Consider the following 15749-nt stretch of genomic DNA (forward strand, 5'->3'; position numbering starts at 1 on the left):
AGGATTTATCTGCAGCCCTGCACATATAGAACCATGGAACACTGTCAGCTGAGAGATGTAGCAGAGGTCAACAGGAAAGCACTGAATTGATTCCGTTATTTTTGTTCAAGGAAGTGGTTACAAGTTAATGTTCCTCCACCATCAGATCATTTATTGGCAGAGACTCATAAGTCTTGATTATCTCCCACAGCTTTTTAACTTCTACATTAAACCACCGTGGGAAATTGTGAGACAACTCATGTCTCTGATGCTAGCAGTATGCAGCCTGTACCCCTCTGTACCTCCTCCGATGCTAGCAACATCCATCTATCCCAGGAACAGCATGTGGATAGAAGTAAAGTGAGTAAAGTTATATGCATGCATGTTTATAAGATCAGGTCCTATGGCAATATTGCTAATTGATGCTCTGCCATTGTCAGGTCAGAGACTTGGTCTATATGGGGTGGAAGAAGGGAAGAGAAAGCGATTGGGGGCCTGATTTGACACTTCCTTGCAACTTGTGGAGTCCTCTACACTTGTGCAAAGTGGGCATAAAAAGCTACCCAATCAGAAGATTAAAACTTCACACTCACTTTGCACAAGTGTAAATGATTGCATAGCATGCAGAGCTGTGAAGAAACAGACCCTAAGTCTTCAATCAGACCTGCTGGGCCAGCTTAAAAACCTCATGATCAGAACACTGGGGCCCAGATTGTCAAAGGTATTTAGGATCCTAATTTCCATTGAAATCCATTGAGGATCTGGGCCTTGATCTCTAAAACTATTCTGTTCTAACCGAGTTCTTACACATCATCCATCACTATGGTTTTAGTTCACCTTACCAGGCACCCTGGAAGGACAAAAAGGGGATAGGTGTGAAGACAGTCAGTGGAGTTACTGGGAACAGCGATGAAAGGCTGCAGTCAGAGGCATACCCAGTTATGCCACACATTTTGAGTGTCCTTGCAGTCTGGTTTCTGTTTGCTATTTTGGGAAGGAAATATTGACTGCTCCCATATCATTGAAAAGTCTGCAAAGATGAGGAGGATAAAAGGGCTGCCAAGGTGGCAAAAGGAACTGTAGTAGTGTAGTATGTTGAGCCTGGTTCAGATAGTTTTCATTGGATGACCTAAAAACCCCTACACCTGAAAGGGACCCCAGCATCTCTTACTGAACTACAAGAGTAGTTGGGGGGGGGTGAGGTTAATTTGTGCTGGGTCTTGCTGGGGCAGAGCCCTGGCATGTATAGGCTTGGCAGTTCATAGCCCTGGCACCTCTGGGCTTCCAATGTCAATTATGAAAATAAAAAAATCTCTATTATTTTGCTCTGGAGAGCGGCGGCTGCTGGCCAGGTGCCCAGCTCTGAAGGCAGCACCAGTAAGTAAGGATGGCATGGTATGGTAATGGGACCTGCGGGATCCTAGTCTCACTGCAGTGCTCTACCCCCTACCATTTTTTGTCCACCCCATTTCTCCCCCTCCACCCTTGGCTTTGAGCCCTGGGCAGCTGCCCTGCTCACCCCACCCTGGTTTTGACCCTAGTAGAATATGTGGTTGTAAACGTCTAACACTAATATATACAGTAGGCTATTCTTTCAAATAAAATTGTTATGACTGAATGTGCGGCAGTATTATTGTTATTGGTAATGTGTGGTAATGAGAATGATACTGCCACACACTCAAAGTCATAACAAGTTTAAAATTGAAAATGAAATCATTGCTTCAACCCCAGCACCTCTTTCATTACAAATTAAGTACTGGTGAGACATCTGTGGCATCCCCATACCATCAAAAAGACTAGTGAATGAGGGGCTTGGAGCATGTGGAACAGCAATCCCCTCCACATCCCACCAAAGAGAGTGAATAACAGAAGAGAATGAAGTTGACACTAGGACTGTCTTGCTAAAAGTGGTATGTTTGATTCCCTATTTGGTATCCATTATTTTTTTTACTTAAAAGTTTCTTCTGATTTTATGTGGCTTCTTATATATTTATTGTTGTATAAAGTTCTACACTGAGATTTTATATCAGTTTGATTTATTACTTCATATTTATATATTCTTTGATGGCTAGGGGATTCAAGCATCAACTAATTTAAGTACTTTAATTTTGAAGTTCATTTGTGTCCAAATCAATGTCAAATCAGGGAACTGTTACATCCCTAATAACAACAATGAATATATTATCCCTATATTTACTGAAAGGTTTGTCACATGCTTGAGCAAAACTGTATATTCACAAAATGTGACTAAAAGCCTGAGAAGTTTATTCCTTGAGACACAGAAATCACTATGCCTAAGTAACGTGGCTAATGATGAATTCAAGGGAAAATAATTGGGGTTCCAATTCTACCATCTCCCCAAACATAACCAAAAACAAATATGTGCCTTTGGGCCAGAGGTGAAAGTAACTTACAGGATTTACCAGTACTGCTGGAGTCCTGAGGGGGGCGTGGCCTCATCCAGAAGAGGCGTGGCCTCAACTGGAAGAGGCGGGACCTCTCAAGATTTAAAGGCCTTGGGGCACCGGCTGTGGCTGGGAGCCCCAAGGGCCTTTAAATCAACCCGGGGCTCCCAGCTGCAGTGTGGCTGGGAGCCCCCGGGGCTCAGGGGCAAATTAAAGGGTGGGAGCTCCGGGCCCTTTAAATCCCGTCCCCAGCCCAGCAGCCGGGCTCGGGTGTGGATTTAAAGGGCCCGGAGCTCCCATGGCTGCAGGGAGCCCCGAGCCTTGCAGGGCTGGGGCTGGGATTTAAAGGGCTTGGAGCTCCCCGCCGTGGCGGGGAGCCCTGAGCCCTTTAAATCCCGGCCCCAGTCCAGCCGCCAGAGCTGCGGGCAGGATTCAAAGGGCTCTGGGCTCCCCGCTGTGGTGGGGAGCTCTGAGCCCTTTACATCCCGGCCTCAGCCCGGCCGCCAGAGCTGCGGGCGGGATTTAAAGGGCTCTGCCACGGCGGGGAGCCCAGAGCCCTTTAAATCCCCACCGCAGAAGCCAGTGTGGTCTGGCACGATGTACTGGGTCTTGCCGGTATCAGCTTACTTTCACCTCTGCTTTGGGCTTTTGTCACACCTCCCTAGAAAATGAAGCAAACAATTTTGTAGCTGCAAAGACCTGCTTCATTGCTCTACTGCTCTGATCCAGTACATTGCTTCTATCCCTGAGCAGACACCGAAAATCTTTGAAAATCCTCAGAGACAAAGAAAAGAGTCTTCAAGAGTGAACTTTGCCTTTTGTGCTCTTTTTCTCTGGTTATCTGTACTGGAAACTAGGTTGCAGTGTACGACACTAATAAACACCATGTTGTGTTTATGTGCATGTGCACAGAAGTATTGACATTTGGGCTGTTTAACTTTTATGCAATGACAAAAATGCCTTAGAACAGGAAATTTCCTTAAAAAGCTATGATGCTTACACAACATTTGAGTAGCTGTTTCCATTGTATTACACTACCATTCATCATCTGCACTAATTCAATAAAAAACACTGTCAATATGATAAATCACTGTTTCTATTGAATTAATGAGGATGGATGGTTACTAATAGGATAAGACTGTATTAGGGGAAATGTTTAAAGTAATATGATTACAAGAAAACATTTGATAAAGAATTCCAGTAATTTTCAGTCTTCTCAACTCCATTCATAAAGGAATGGAAATATGTATTGTGAAGACAGTCATTCCTTAAACTTGCTCATTGTAATTCTTTTGGATGAGTTCTGCCTGGCTATTTACCTGCTTCTAGAGAGTCAGAGAGGCTTTGTGGGGTACACACTAGCCTAAAACTCAGGAGACCTGGCTACTATTCATGGCCTGCCTACTGAGTGAGCCTAAGAAAATCACTTCCCTGCTCCGTGCCTCAGTTTCCCCAGCTGTAAAACGAGGCTAATAACATTGTCCTTGTTCGTAAAGGTCCATGAATGAGAAGAGTGAGGCATTATTGTTACTATATGATGAGGTTTTATCTTGTGAAAGATGTATGATCTAATAAACCAAGTAAAGATCTGGGATTCAGGACCCGTGCATTCTAAACTTGCCTATAGTGATAGATCCTTTTGTGCCATCGATAAGTCATTTATGGCCTGATTTTCAGACCTACTGAGCATTCACAGCTTCCTCTGGTTTCAATTGAGCAATTGTTGTTATTCCATAGGGAAATAATATGTAACTGGCTGAGAATAAGATCAAACAACCTGAAGTAAGATAGTATTATAATAAAACAAACAGTAGAATAATAAATAAACTTAATTATCCACAAGGGAGTGTATATTTTGCTGTTTGCATATACTCCCAGATACTATCATGACAGCTAATGGAGGAGTTACAAATGAATACTGTTTCTGTCTGTCAAGCACCAAGCACACATTCAGAATTGTATAAGTAATTAATATGAACAACATGTAAGAAAATAGATGTCTATAACATTGTGTTAGGGCATCATCTTGCAAACTCTTATGTGAGAAATTCTTACTTTTGCGAGTGGTCCCATTGAATTGGTTCTGATCTCACTGATGCTAGATTTTCATTTACTTCATTGAAGAAACCTCTAATTTACTTGGTGTAAGATTGACTTCTCCTGGGGGCAGGATTAAGTAAATATGTTTAGTGTCTTTGGAAAGGGGATGGCATTCTCAAAAGAGCTATGGTTGAGGAAATGCATCCTCCACTAAATTAGGCTGGCCTTCAAATGGGGAAAAACAGCAAGATGGAAGAGATTTTAAAGTTTGCTATCTTGTGATCTTCCAGGACTGGCAACACTTAGGTGGACCTGTAACAATGCTTTCCTGACCAGTAAACATATTTTATAATGCTCAAAGGCCAGTGACCCGAAAGAAAAAAACATTGTAGTTCCCTGCACGTCTGCAGCTCTGGGGCCTTTAAATTCCATGTCTACAGGGAATACTCATCATAACAAGCAATTAAAGTGAATACAAGGCCTGACTATGTTTTTCTCTGCTTTCTTATTTAAACATAAAGTCAGGGGAAAGGATGCAAAGATTGCACAAAATGACCCATCTTTAGCTGGGACTGTACTACTGTTTTGTTTCAGATTCTATTATACCCAAAGTGGCAAAGACTTAAGCATAGTGAAAAAAAAAAAACAATCTGCATGATATTTTAACTTAATAAGAAGCAGGATGTTAAACAAGGAGACAACATTTATTGTAAGTCAATAGGCTGTAGAACATTATTCTTATATGGAAAGCTTGTGCATTTAATATGCCTTGGATAATTTGTATAATTAAAAATATGAAAGCTGTATTTCTAATGTAATTAGGATGACGATATTAAATTTTATCAGTTATATCACATTAATGCACTGTAAAATGTAAGCTATTATAAAAGACTAGGACTTCCAGAGGGAATTGGGGATTCATAGTTCTTATCCCTTCAGCATTTGAGTGCTTTAGATTTTTCATAGACATTTTTCCAAGTGCAAATGCAACAGTATCTTGCTTCTTTCTCAACTGAACTACAGAAATGATCACTAGCAGACTTTTCACAAAAGAAGTAGAAAGAAAAGAAACAGTAGAAAGAAAAGACACATCCTCCCATTGATTTTTAAGCAGAACTCCCCCACTGTAACCAATAGACATTACAGTGTATCAAATATATATATTTGTCTTTAAAACACATCTTGCTGTATGTAGTCCAAGTTTTAAAACAATAGCAAGCTCAGTAGAATTATAATCATTTCTATCAAACCATTTTACCTGTATTGTTCTTTCAAATATAGAAATTCATTATAACTTTCAGACTATACTCCCACATTAAAAAACTGCTATTTTATTCTCCTGATGGGCTATATTATGTGTGTAAATCCACTCAAACATTTCCAGTGGCACATTTATCAGGGGGAAATACACTCAAATGTTAGTATTAAATGTTTGTCCTATCTGTGACATGTCAGAGAGTCATTTTTTTATTAAATGATTGTCAAAGGAAGAACTATATTAAAGCAATATATTTATCCTTGAATTATTACTCCTCCATTGAAATAATAAGGCTTATGGTTGTAGAATTTGTGTGTGTGCAATACCAGGATGCATAAGCTTCATTCCATGTGTTCAGTAAAATGATTCATTAGGACTTTAGTCAAAGAACTTTGTGCACTGCACAGAAGTCTAAACATTTTCAAGATTTTAGTGAATAATAACCAACTGCCTCTCAATATACTAATCAGAGTCTTAGTGCCACTGTATGTCCTCTGGTGCTTGTTGGCTGGTCTGCTACCTTTATCTTAATGGAGTCTGCCAATTAAAGCTAGACAGCATAAAGTGCTGAAGAGATGAATACCCCTCTACTACTCCTCTTTAAAAACTAAATAACAAGGAGACATCAATTACAAAGTGAGCAAAAGAGAACAGTGCTTAAGCATGTACATTCTTCATTTTAGTGCCACTTTGAGAGCTCTAAAAATTCTTGATAATACTTAAATCCAGAATGATCATGAGAGTGTTTTACAACATAACTGGTATTTAATTAGCCTCAAATCTGTGCTAGAAAAGGCACATTTAAGTAATTTGTATACCAAGAACACTACTATACCCAAAAGTATTTGTATTGGTGTTTATATCACCACCAGCTCACTTCTTAGTGGCACATATTGTATAATCCAATGCAGTGGAAAGGTAATAAAATGAAAAGAGCTCTGTTGAGAATACAATAATAAATGTCATTCAAGGACAGTTACTAAAATGTCAAGATGCCACTTTATATTTGCTATTGTTTGAAATAAGATTATTATGATCTTAGTCTTTGTTTTATATGCAGAGGCTAACAACTGTGTATAGCTATTATTACACTAAAGGTGCCTTATGTATTCTTACTGTACCTATAAATAGATGAAGGCGAGGTTGTGTATTGCCTACCTGCCTTGCAAATTCACACAGAAAAGTTTTGTGTTGGATAGAGGGGCAATTGTAGTTGAATCAAAACTCAATTTTAGAAATACACCTCTACCCCGATATAACGCGACCCAATATAACACGAATTTGGATATAATGCGGTAAAGCAGTGCTCCGGGGGGGGGGGAGGGGGAGAGCGGGACTGTGCGCGCCGGCAGATCAAAGCAAGTTCGACATAACGCAGTTTCACCTATAACGCAGTAAGATTTTTTGGCTCCTGAGGACAGCGTTATATCGGGATAAAGGTGTATGAGTCTTCCCAGTCTTTAAGAAAAATGCAGATTCAATGGAGTAGCCCAGAGCATGCGCTCCACTTTTATTTCTAAAGCTGCAAATATTGCCTCGCTAAATATTACGAATGTGCAATATTTAATTTCTTAGTATTTGCATTATAGAGGATGGCTTTGAGAATTTAGTGGACTAAACATGTGGTTTGGGATTACCAAGATTTCTCAGGGCCACAGATTCATAGATTCTAGGACTGGAAGGGACCTCGAGAGGTCATCGAGTCCAGTCCCCTGCCCGCATGGCAGGACCAAATACTGTCTAGACCATCCCTGATAGACATTTATCTAACCTACTCTTAAATATCTCCAGAGATGGAGATTCCACAACCTCCCTAGGCAATTTATTCCAGTGTTTAACCACCCTGACAGTTAGGAACTTTTTCCTAATGTCCAACCTAGACCTCCCTTGCTGCAGTTTAAACCCAATTGCTTCTGGTTCTATCCTTAGAGGCTAAGGTGAACAAGTTTCCTCCCTCCTCCTTATGACACCCTTTTAAATACCTGAAAACTGCTATCATGTCCCCTCTCAGTCTTCTCTTTTCCAAACTAAACAAACCCAATTCTTTCAGCCTTCCTTCATAGGTCATGTTCTCAAGACCTTTAATCATTCTTGTTGCTCTTCTCTGGACCCTTTCCAATTTCTCCACATCTTTTTTAAAATGCGGTGCCCAGAACTGGACACAATACTCCAGCTGAGGCCTAACCAGAGCAGAGTAGAGCGGAAGAATTCAAATCCCTTTAGAGTTGATTCATCATTTCCACATGGTTTACTGTGACATCTAGAACTGAAGTACAGTCTGCTGTGGGTGCTCATTAAAAGCACATGGTGGACCAAACAAGAAGAAACAGCAAGGATTATCCCAGTCATAGAACTTGGTGATGGAAGAGTGACATCAGATCTGGTAAAAATTAAATGACACAATCCTGTAGCCAAATGTATTCTAGGACTCCACTCAGAGACATGAGTAATGGAACATTTAGAAATACTAGACTAGATCTAGATGTGGAGGAATTCTCCAAGTGCAGATCTCTCCAAACCTATATCTCAGTGTGAATCCTTCCCAAGCCATCAAATGTTGCTAGTGGCATGAACAAGATTTCATCACCCCTGCAGAGGATGGCTGCCTTGGTATGTTTCTGTAACAACATTTTTTAAAACTGACAGGGTTGTTGGAACACACAACCCTTCCCACGATGCCAAAGTGCAGTCCCCAAGGAAGGCCCATGCCTATATGGACAAGGTGAATCAGCCATCTTTGCACCACTGTATCTTCCTGGCCCCAATCACACACAGAGACTCCTCCAGGGGTCTGGGGATCAGTGTATGAGGACAAACTGTTATCTTCTCCCCACCCCAACCCTGGCAAAAGAACTGAGTATTAACTTTCCTCTATGTTCTACAACCCCCACTAACCATTAATATAGAATCAGACTGTTAAATAAAGATAATATGCAGTAACTGGTATTGCAACTAAAAGCTCATTATATGATGATGGCATGCTTATCTGTTTCTCCAGCCCTCAGTCTCCCCTATCCAAAACATTGGACAAACATAGGGAATCTTTGAAGTTTCAGGACTAAGAGTCAATTGTGGAGGGACTGCCCTGTTTAAAATTACTCCCCAATAATATGTTCTACGTTTTAGATGAATAACAAACTTTCTTTCACATATTAAATACCTAGGAATATTTATTATCTCAAGCAAGGAGTTAATATATGACCTTAATTATAAACTGCTCTTAGATAAAACCTGTCAAGCCCTCATTAAATGGATGCAACTCCCGGTGTCTCTGATTAGCAGAGTAAATATAATTAAAATGACTATTATCCCTAAATGTAATTACCTATTCATGAACATTTCTTTAAAAAAATGATGTTGGAAGTGGTAAAGAACTTAGCACATCCATGAAGTGTGTGTTTGGCTATATAAATTATCTAGAACAGGAGCAGCTAACAGGGGAGTCTTGCGAGGGAGTTCACCAGGTGAAGGAGGAGCGATTACATGTCCCTTGGGGTAAGTTTGTTTTCTGTAGTGTGCGTGTTTGTGGTGTGCTTGCTCCTTGACTGAAATACACCATGTGGTCTGTTTGTTTGGGGGACTATGTGCTGACGCCAAGCAACCTGCTAGGCAAGGCTGAGAGATTCTTAACGAGGCTTTTTTCCCTAAGCCCTTTAGCACCCATCAACCCTTAACCAGAGGGTTAATCAGGAAGACCAGGGCTTTAAAAAGCCCATTCCTAAGTGACCAGAAACAGGAGCGGCTAACAGAGCGGCTAACAGGAGTTTTGCGAGGGAGTTGTCCAGGTGGATCGTGAGGGTGTGTGTGTGTGGGGGGGGGGCTAGATAAACTTAACATTCTTTAAACTTAAAGCCAAAAACACCCCCTGATAAAAACAAAACAACATCAAAGGAACGAGCTTCAGGAGTAAAATGATAATGCAGGCAGAAGTCCAGCAACACAGTTTACTGTACCCAATGCAGCATGTATGATTATCTGCCCTGTGGGCAGGTGGTGTATGTATGCATTTGGTGCAAGGGCTTTGGAGACCAGAGTGGCTCAACTGTAGGAGCTAAGGCAGACAGAGAGGTACATAGAAGAGACTTTCTAGGATACAGTAGAATGGTCCCACCCCCATTCTGACAGCCTCTGTACTGTTGAGGAGAATGAAATTCTCAGGGAAGGAGAACATCCAACTGGAGCAGAGGGAAATGATTCTATAGTTGGGACGCTACTTCCAGATGATGTTGTGGTATCCTTTCGCACTGAGGATACCTCTCCAGGGGAGGAAACTCCAGTTTTTAGGAAGAGACAGGTATTAGTAATGGGCGATTTGATCATTAGAAAAACAGATAGCTTGGTTTGCGATGATTGGGAGAACCACATGGTGACTTGCCTGCCTGGTGCTAAGGTTGCAGATCTCTTGAGACATCTAGATAGACTTATGCATAGTGCAGTTTTTAAATAGAGGACTGGGGGAAAGCTGATAGGTGCGGAGGAGCATGTGGTTCAGGCACAGACATCCTTTAGGGGAGGATCTATTAATGGAGATTCTCTATGTCCTAGTAAGGAGGAGAGGATGGAAGATGATAAAATACAGAATGATGAGAAACAGTCAACTGAAAAAAAAAATTCCTATTCAATTATATCATGTAATGGCAGACAGCTAAAAAGTGACAAGTTTTTAAAGTGCTTATATACCAATGCTAGAAGTTTAAATAATAAGATGGGTGAACTAGAGTGCCTCGTATTAAATGAGGCTATTGATATAATAGGCATCACAGAAACTTGGTGGAATGAGGATAATCAATGGGACACAGGAATACCAGGGTACATAATATATTGGAAGGACAGAACAGGTCATACTGGTGGGTAGTGGCACTATATGTGAAAGAAAGTGTAGAGTCAACTGAAGTAAAAATCTTAAATTAACCAAATGACTGCTTCTTAGAGCAGCTAGTTCTAGAACCCACAAGAGGTCCTAAGTGCAGCACAGGATCTGGTCCAAGAGGTGAATATAGCTGGACCGCTTGGTAATAATTACCATAATATAATTACATTTAACATCCCTGTGGCAGGGAAAACACCATAGCTGCCCAACACTGTAATTTCAGGAAGTGGAGGGGGGGGAGGTCTACAGAAAAATGAGAAAGTTAGTTAAACAGAAATTAAAAGGTACAGTGCCAAAAGTGAAATCCCTGCAAGCTGCATGGAAACGTTTTAAAGACACCATAATAGAGGCTCAAATTAAATGTATACCCCAAATTAAAAAACATAGTAAGAGAACCAAAAAAGCGCCACCATAGCTAAACAACAAAGTAAAAGAAGCAGTGAGAGGCAAAAAGGCATCCTTTAAAAAGTAGAAGTTAAATCCTAGTGAGTAAAATAGAAAGGAGCATAAACTCCGGCAAGTGAAGTGTAAAAATATAATTAGGAAGGCCAAAAAAGAATTTGAAGAACAGCTAGTCAAAGGACTCAAAAAGTAATATCAACAAACTTTTTAAGTACATCAGAATCAGGAAGCCTGCTAAACGACCAGTGGTCAATCGAGATGCTAAAGGCGCACTCAATGGTGATAAGGCCATTGCAGAGAAACTAAATTAATTCATTGCATCGGTCTTCACGGCTGAAGATGTGAGGGAAATTCCCAAACCTGTACCATTCTTTTCAGGTGACAAATCTGAGGAACTGTTCTAGATTGAGTTGTCATTAGAGGAGGTTTTGGAACAAATTGATAAACTAAACAGTAATAAGTCACCAGGACCAGATGGTACTCACGCAAGAGTTCTGAAAGAACTCAAATGTGAAATTGCAGAATTATTAACTACAGTCATTTAAATCAGTTTCTGTACCAAATGACTTGAGGATAGCTAATGTTACACCAATTTTTAAAAAGGCTGCAGAGGTGATCCCAGCAATTACAGGCTGGTAAGCCTGACTTCATTACTGGGGAAACTGGTTGAAACTATAGTAAAGAACAAAATTGTCAGACACACAGATGAACATAATTTGTACACACAGATGAACATAATTTGTTGGTGAAGATCAACATGTTTTTTGTAAAGGGAAATCATGCCTCACCAATCTACTAGAATTCTTTGAGTGGTGGGGTCAACAAGCATGTGGACAAGGGGGATCCAGTGGATATAGTGTACTTAGATTTTCAGAACGCCTTTGACAAGGTCCCTCACCAAAGCTCTTAAACAAAGTAAGCTGTCATGGGATAAGAGGGAAGGCCCTCTCATGGATTGGTAACTGGTTAAAAGATATCAAACAAAGGGTGGGAATAAATGGTCAGTTTTCAGAATGGAGAGAGGTAAAGAGTGGTGTCCCCCAGAGGTCTGTACTGGTACCAGCTCTATTCAACATATTCATAAATGATCTGGGAAAAGGGATAAACAGTCATGTGTCAAAATTTGCAGACGATACAAAGCTCCTCAAGATAGTTAAGTCCCAGGCAGACTGCAAAAAGCTACAAAAGGATCTCTCAAAACTAGATGACTGAGCAACAAAATGGCAGATGAAATTCAATGTTGATAAATGCAAAGTAATGTACCTTGGAAAACATAATCCCAACTATACATATCAAATGATGGGTTCTAAGTTAGCTGTTACCACTCAAGAAAGATCTTGGAGTCATTGTGGATAGTTCTCTGGAACGTGCAGCAGCAGTCAAAAAAGTGAACAGAATGTTGGGCATCATTAAGAAAGGGATAGATAATAAGACAGAAAATATCTTATTGCCTCTATATAAATCTATGGTATGCCCACATCTTGAATACTGCATGCAGATGTGGTCGCCCCCATCTCAAAAACAGATGTATTGGAATTGCAAGAGATTCAGAAACTGGCAACAAAAATGATTAGGGGTATGGAATGGCTTCCATATGAGAAGAGATTAATAAGACTGGGGCTCTTCAGCTTGGAAAAGAGACAACTAAGGGGGGGGGGGATATTATTGAGATCTCTAAAATCATGACTAGTGTGGAGAAAGTAAATAAGGAAGTGTTATTTACTTCTTTTCCTAACACAAGAACTAGGGTCACCAAATGAAATTACTAGGCAGCAGGTTTAAAACAAAAAAAAGGAAGTATTTCTTCACACAACACACAGTCAACCTGTGGAACTATTTGCCAGAGGATGTTGTGAAGGCCAAGACTATAACAGGGTTCCAAAAAGAACTAGATACATTCATGGACAATAGGTCCATCAATGGTTATTAGCCAGGATGGGCAGGGATGGTATCCCTAGCCACTGTTTGCCAGAAGCTGGGAATGGGCGACTGGGAGTGGATCACTTGATGATTACATGTTCTGTTCATTCCCTCTGTAGCACCTGGCATTGGCCACTGTCGGAAGACAGAATAATGGGTTAGATGGAGCTTTGTTCTGACCCACTGTGGCCGTTCTTATGTTCTCATGTAGAAGAGACAAAAAAAAATACTCTTCCTCTTAATAAAATACTAGACTTCTTACCATAATTATTTGGAGGCTTGATTATAAATAGATGGCCTTGGTTCGACATGAAAGTTTCCCACTGCAACAGATAGAATTGGGAAAGGAAAAGCATGAGTCAACAGATTTAAGGAGGTGAATTTGGAAAAAAAACCACTGCCACACCTCATTGGCACCATCAGCTTCCCAGCAGAAATTAAGTTTCTGTTTACAAAACAAAAAAACAAACAAGAGCTAGAAACATATTTACTTATGGGGTTGCAAAGTAAAACTTCTGAATGTTACCCAATGCGGTGTGGTTTTCTTGAGTCCACAGACTTTGACAGCTCTATGGTGAGGTCAAGTACCCTTTTCTTTTTAATGGGCTGTTAAAGGTCAACAACAACATTACATTTTTAACTGATTGTCACTTTTGAAGAAATATTGTATTCAGCACTTTGTTGGTTAGAGCGTGGGACTTGGAATCAGAAGCTCTGCATTCCATTCCTGACTCTGCTTACTGCCTCACTCTGTGACTTTAGGCAAGTTGCTTAGGCCTAAATTTTCAAAGTTGGGTGTTCTCAGTTGAGGCTGCAGGCTCACAAAACATGTGAAAGGTAGGCTATTTTCACTCAAATGCCCAAGTATTGATCCAGATGCCTAACTTTAGCCATCAATATTTAAAAATATTGATTTTAATATCAATATCTTGGTCTTCCCCTCTTTAAAATAGGAATAGTAATAATTGCCTAGGATTGTAAAGAGTTTTGAGAACTTCAGATAAAACATACTATAATAGTGCAAAGTAATATTTTTGCTGTGTCTGAATACATCTGGTGGAACAATGGGCCCTGTTAAAAGAGGACTGCTATAAGCACGAACACCACCCTGACCTTGTGCCTGTACCTGCCTGCTGACTTTCCTACCCCTGAGCAGAAGTGTGAGGTGCAAAAAAAGAGAGAAATGAGCTTCTGCTGGGCCTCCCTGCCAAGAAGAGGGTGTACTATGGAAAATAAATAGGTGCTACCAACCATACCTGCCAACTGTTCTGAATTATGCTGAGTCCCATTTTGCTGGCTTCCTGTCCTGGCTTTAGCTAAGGCTGCTCCTGAGACTATTATGTGAGTTCATAGGCTCCCTCTTTTCCTCTTCCTTCTCCTCAGGGGTCCCTGCAGGGTCCTTTGTGCCATGCCTCACTGCAGCAGCACAGTAGGGAAATCCTCTCTAACTGCATGTGGGCATCTCTCTGATACTGGAGGTAGTAGAAGCATTCCTAAATATATTTCACACTGGAAGCAAGGGCATTGCCAGCATGATGCCAGTGTGCAAAAAATGGGTACAAAGAGGAAAGATTGCCCAAAAGTAGCCAGGGTAACAGCCCATTTACTTTGATGAGCATCACTGGTTGCTGCCTCAGTGCCGAGGTAAGGGAAAACCTGAGAAGGGAGTCAGAACCTGGTGGGAAACACTGAAAGGAAGGTGGACAATATAGGACATGGAGAAAGGCAACACAGCATGAGAAGAAAGAGAGGCCACAGAAACAAAGATAGATGTCAAGAGATGACAGAAATGGGAAAACCTCATGATGGAGGTATTGTTCTAAAAGAAGGATGAGTATCTCTGATGAGATAACTGGCTCTGTGGATATGGGAAAGGCAGTGGACGTGATATATCTTGACTTTAGCAAAGCTTTTGATATGGTCTCCCACAGTATTCTTGCCAGCAAGTTAAAAATTATGGGTTGGATGAATGGACTATAAATTGGATAGAAAGCTGGCTAGATCATCAGGCTCAACAGGTAGTGATCAACGGCTCGATGTCTAGTTGGTATCAAGCAGAGTGTCTCAGGGGTCTGTCCTGGGGCCAGTTTTGTTTAACATCTTCATTAAAGATCTGGATGATGGGATGGATTGCACCCTCAGTAAGTTTGCAGATGACACTAAGCTGGGGGGAGAGGTAGATACACTAGAGGGTAGGCATAGGATCCAGAGTGACCTAGGCAAATTGGAGGATTAGGCCAAAAGAAATCTGATGAGGTTCAACAAGAACAAGTGCAGAGTTCTGCACTTAGGATGGAAGAATCCCATGCACTGCTATGGGCTGGGGACTAACTGGCTAAGCAGCAGTTCTGCAGAAAATGACCTGGGGATTACAGTGAATGAGAAGCTGCATATGAGTCAACAGTGTGCCCCTGTTGCCAAGAAGGCTAACGGCATATTGGGCTGCATTAGTAGGAGCATTGCTGGCAGATTGAGGGAGTGATTGTTCCCCTCTATTCGGCACTGGTGAGGCCACATCTGGAGTATCGCGTCCAGTTTTGGGGCCCCCACCACATAAAGGATGAGGACAAATTGGAGAGAGTCCAGCAGAGGGCAACGAAAAGGATTAGAGGGCTGGGGCCCATGATTTACAGGGAGAGGCTGAGGGAACTGGGGTTATTTGGTCTGCAGAAGAGAAGAGTGAGGGGTAATGATTTCCCCTCCTACCACTGACATGCTTTGTGCTCTGGACTATGACTGCCACCCTCCAGATACAGGGCTGCATTTCACTGCTGTATGTGTGTATATACATACACATACACACATACATACACAGTAGAGTCCACCAAAAATGTAAACTTCCTGTGGTAATAAATTTGCTGCTGCCATCCCAGTG

Source organism: Chrysemys picta, chromosome 1 (assembly GCF_011386835.1).
Source record: "Chrysemys picta bellii isolate R12L10 chromosome 1, ASM1138683v2, whole genome shotgun sequence".
Classification (NCBI taxonomy): Eukaryota; Metazoa; Chordata; order Testudines; family Emydidae; genus Chrysemys; species Chrysemys picta.